Genomic DNA, 5,610 nt, shown 5'->3' on the forward strand with positions numbered 1-5,610 from the left:
GTTTATATTTCTTTTATGACATTATTAATGTATTCTTAAAAGAATTAACTAATATTTGCTTTCAAGCAAATATAAGGTAAAACCTGTAATGACTATGTCATTGGAAAAATATATTCTTGATTATTTTTGATGCCCATGGGTCAAAGTGACCCCTATGGGGTTTTCAGAGACTTCTTGGCATTTCTTAAATTTATATGTACATAAAAACTTCTTTAAAATGTTAAATTGGAGAAGGCAGTTGAAGTAAGCTTTCAAGGTATGGGAGGTTTTCTACCTTTTATAACATTTACATCCATATCTTTAAAGTGACTTTCAATTTTAGTTCTACACCCATCCTTTCAAGACGAAGAAGTTTCCTTGGACCTTGCTGTTTTCCTTAGGTATCTTTATTCCCTGTGATCTCAATAACTGCCTTTTAACAGCTTTATCTATAAATTAATTAAAACTCAAACTCAACATATCTAAACCTAAGTTCTTGATTTTCCCTCCCAGACTTGCTTCTCCTTCAGTCTTCCCCAACTCAGTAAATGGCAATGCCATGCTCTGGTTGCTCAGGCCAAAACCTTGGAATCATCCTTATCTTCTACTGTTAGCACCCTATTTCTAGCTGTCCTCATTGCTTGCCTGGATTAAAGCTGTAGCCTCCCAAACCTTCCTTACATCCTTGTTCCCCTGTAGCCATAAATAGCAGAAGTAATTATTTTTAAAACAAGTCAAATCATATTTGTCTGCTCAAAACCATCCAGTGGTTTCCCATCTCAGAGAACAGCTCCTAGTGCTTAAAATTAGCAGACCTATGCACCCTTTCCTATCCCATGTATTACCATTTCCCCCTCTTCATGCAGCTCCAAGCACTCTGACCTTAATTCTCCTCCTCAGAGTACCAGGTACATTCTTGCCTGATATACTTTGTACTTGGTATTACTCTGCCTTAAATGTTCTCTCACTGTCACTGTCTAACTACTGAGCATTTGTTTACTATTTGTTTTCTTTACTAGTACATAAGCTCCAGGAGGAGAGAAATTTTTGTATTTTGTTTACTGTTGAATCTCCAGTTTGTAGAACAGTCTGCCTCACATTAAACACTCAGTAATATTTATTGAACATTTAGTGTATTACTAGAACTTTTGTTTTTTGAAATAGCTTTTTTAATTACTAGATTTTTATAGTTTTTACATCTTGTTTGATGTTACATTGGGTTTTTATTAGAATCACTGAAGTCCAGTGTTGCTTAAAAGCAAATAATCCCAATGGCAAAATGGTATTCCAAATTGCTTAAAAGCAAATAATCCCAATGGCAAAATGGTGACAGAATTTGGCCATTAATCTCAATTGTGATGGGATTATCATGATGCTAAGTAATTAATGTATTAAAGATCTAGTTTATCTTATAGCTAGGACCTACCCTAAATATTTAACATATTCCCGTCTGGAAAGTGTGTATCATTTCACTTGTACAAAGTACAACCAAACCTTAAATTTACATAAATTAATTCCATCAAAATGGGGTATGTGCGAATGACATATAAATAAAATTCTCAGTTGACTATTACTGGAAAATTGCCAGAAGAGCAAGATAAGATTAGAGTCAGAATAGTCCAGAAAGCAAAATAAAAAGATTAGAAACCCATAAATGCAATTAATATTTCTCAAGTTTTGATTTTAAAAGAAAATATTTGTCATATGATATAAATTCAAAAATCATAAGCACATAATAGTAGAAAGTATCTAATCTCCATTTGTTACACTGGATCCCTCTTCCTCTCTACTTCCCATCCCATTTCTTGTATCCTCACATCACCATTTAGTTCTTTTCTTTGTATAAACATGGCAGATGTCTTCTCCAACCTAAAAATAAAGACCCCAAAAAACAAAATAGCAAAAACCTTTCTTACCACCCCGATATTCCTTCCCTCTTGATTTCAAAAGTGTTTGCCTTTCCATTTCCTCACTTCAGTCTTTCCTTGTGTATCAATCTGTCTTTAGCTCCTACTATTTTCTGTGATATTCTGGGAAATGTGACCAGAGACTAACCCCCTTGTCAAATCTAATCTCTTTTTATCAGTTATTACTCTGCATATCCTTTTTACAACTTACCTATTGACCATTCCTGCTATGGACACTCCTCTGGCATTTCTGTGGTGGATGGGATTTCTCTGAGGTCTGTTTTTTCCTTAGAGCCCAAACCCTAGTCTTCAGATGGTGCTGGGTTTTCCTCTGTGTAGTCTTAGTGCCCACAGCTTCAACTGCCTGAAAGCCCTTATAAACTGGTGTCTCCTCTTGCATTCTCTGCTTTTCTTAATGGCATTACCATTTACCCAATCACAAAAGCACATATTTCTTTTCTCTCTTACACTCATATTTAATCGAGTTCCTTTGAATATGCTATTGATGCAATTGTTTTCAATTGTTAAAATGCTTTTGATTGTACAGAATGTTTACCTTTGTAATAACTTTGTATACACTGATTTTTTTTCTTCATAATAAAATGGAAAAAATTCTAAAACCCTTGCTAAAATTTTGTCATTTGACTTTAAAAATATCATATTTTCTTAGTATTTATAGCATTTTCCGTACAGGGAAAGGTAATCTGGTTGCTTGGAAACTTTTGGCATTTTTATGAAATGCTCTAGCTATCTTGCATTTGTAACTATTCTTTGAAATTAGAATTTGGTAGAAAACTAAGAGAGCTATCTTCCTGGCTTGCAGATGGCTGCCTTCTCTGTTCTCACGAGTGGGGGCCAGGAAGGAGGGAAAATAAGAGGAGGAGGTAGGGGAGGAACTGGGTCTCAATCAAAGTCTCTGGGACAGCTTTTTAAAAACTTTTTTAAAAACATTGACATGAAATTTTTATCCTTTTACCAAAATCTCTCCAAACCCCGCTGTTCCTAAGCCCAAGTACCACTTCCATCCCTCTGAGTTTTACCTTTTTCAGATCCCACATGTGAGATCATGTGTTATTTCCTTTTCTGTGCCTGACATATTCCATCTAATCTAGGTGTCCTCCAGGTTCATCCATGTTGTTATGAATGATAGGATTTCTACCTTTTCTGTGGCTGAATGCTCTTCCATTGTGTAGATGTATCACATTTTCTTTATTCATTGAGGTATACTGGATTCCTTTTACTGGCTGTTGTAAATGCTGCAATGAACACAGTAGTGTATATCTGTTTGAGTGCCTGCTTAGCATGTGTGAGGCTCTGAGTTCAATCACCAGCATTAAAAAAAAAAGAAGAAAGAAAAAGAAAAAAAGTAGCCACAAGTTCCCACAGTGAGAGAAATAAATGAAAGGGAATGCCAACCAATAAATGTATAGTACAAGTAATGATGGAATTTGAAAATCAATATTTGGCAATCAGTGTGGTAATTATTGATTCAATTGAAAATCTTCAATGGGTGCTAAAACTAATGAGTGAAAATTTGATGATCTCTTTATAAGATACTTAATTACAAAGGGAAAAATAACTATAAAAGTGAAAGTTTGGTGAGCAATACCATAATCAATTGATCAAAGCCCAGCCATCAGTAACTGGATATATAAAAACTGTTTGACACCTTAGATAATATAAGAACAACATGGGCTGGGGATGTGGCTTAAGTGGTAGCGCGCTCGCCTGGCATGCGTGTGGCCCGGGTTCGATTCTCAGCACCACGTACAAAGAAAGATGTTGTGTCCGCCGATAACTAAAAAAAATAAATATTAAAAAATTCTCTCTCTCTCTCTCTCCTCTCTCACTCTTTCTTTAAAAAAAAATATAAGAACAACATATCTCTTCTGTGATTTCTTATCAAAAAACATAATGTGAATCTTAAGAGGTAAATTCAAAATAAAACAGTCCACAAAATAACTATCCTGAAGTCTTCAAAACTGTTGAAATAATGAATGTCAAGGAACTTTCAGATTGGTAGAGACATTAAGAGACAGTATGATCACTTGAAAAATACCAGTGTGATAGTAATGCAGTCAACATTTATAGCAGCTCAATTCACAATAGCTACACTGTGGAACCAACCTAGATGCCCTTCAATAGATGGATAAAGAAACTGTGGTATATATACGTAATGGAATATTACTCAGCATTAAAAGAGAATAAAATCATGGCATTTGCAGGTAAATGGATGGAGTTTGAGAATATCATGCTAAGTAAGTATAAGCCAATCCCAAAAAACCAAAGGCCAAATGTTCTGATAAGTGAATGGTGATCCATAACAGGAGGGGTCCGGGGAGGGCATGGGAAGAGGGGGCATGGGAACAGAAAAGATGGTGGAATGAGATGGACATCACTACCCTAGGTATACTTATTACTGCACATCACTACCCTAGGTATATTTATTACTGCACATATGGTGTGATGCTACATCATTTACAACCAGAGAAATGAAAAGTTGTGCTGCAACTGTGTACAATGAATCAAAATGCAATCTGCTGTCATATATACTTAATTAAAATAAATTAATTTAAAAAAAATTTAAATACTGGTGTGACAAATAGTGGCACTTGAATGGGGTCTTTGGATTAGACAATAGCAATCAGCAGTGTTAACTTCCTGATTTGGGTATTTGTACTGTGGTTAAGTATGTCTTTTTTTTTTTTTTTAAGAGAGAGAGAGAATTTTTTAATATTTATTTTTTAGTCTTCGGCGGACACAACATCTTTGTATGTGGTGCTGAGGATCGAACCCGGGCCGCACGCATGCCAGGCGAGCGAGCTACTGCTTGAGCCACATCCCCAGCCCTTAAGTATGTCTTTCTAGGAATTATTTATCAATATATTTGAGTTTGAGAGGTGTAACTGGTTTAATGATTCAGGAAAGAAGGCCCTTTGTTCTGTTCTTGCTATTTTCCTGTAAGTTTCATAATAAAATGGGTAGCACCATTTTAAAAAATTCAGACATTAAATCTCATGTGTGTACTTAAAAATCAAAGAATAAAGCAACAAAAGAAAAGATCTGCTAAAGTAAAATTTTTTCTTTTATGAGGTGGAAATTTAGTTTCTGAATTTACTTCACTTAACTTGCAAATGTAACCAGTTATCTTACTTGAAAATTTTTCATTTTATGAATTCCATTTTTTCTTGACTCTTCCAGGTATTAAGAGTTGGTTTTCCTAAAATAAGTCACATACTATAAATGGGAAAGAGATATCAAGAACAAAGCCCCCTTTAAATGTTATTTAAAAGATTTCTAATTTAAATAAAATTTAAAGAATGAAATCATAACTAATTTTAAAATATTTTATATAGGCCAAGATGGAAACTATAATATTATCATTACTTCATGTACCCAGTTCTGCCTTAACAGACCTACATTAATTTTTAACAACTTGCCTCAAAATTATATGAACACATGGAGTAAGTATTTACAGCTAATGTTTATTCTGCTTGAAATTTTGCAAATTTAAGAAATGGAAACCTTCTAATTTAAATTCATTAAGAAGGCTCTTCTTGATTCTTCCAAATTGCCAATCCACTGGATTCAAAACTGAACCAAAAGTAACTAGCAAAAGACTTTTCCCTAAATTTAAATCTTTTTGAAGCCAAATTTCCCCAGAAACTGAGAAACATCCACACAAATGCTTTTTTTTAATCAAAGTTTATTTCTGTGATCCTTT

Source organism: Callospermophilus lateralis, chromosome 14, assembly GCF_048772815.1.
Source record: "Callospermophilus lateralis isolate mCalLat2 chromosome 14, mCalLat2.hap1, whole genome shotgun sequence".
Classification (NCBI taxonomy): Eukaryota; Metazoa; Chordata; class Mammalia; order Rodentia; family Sciuridae; genus Callospermophilus; species Callospermophilus lateralis.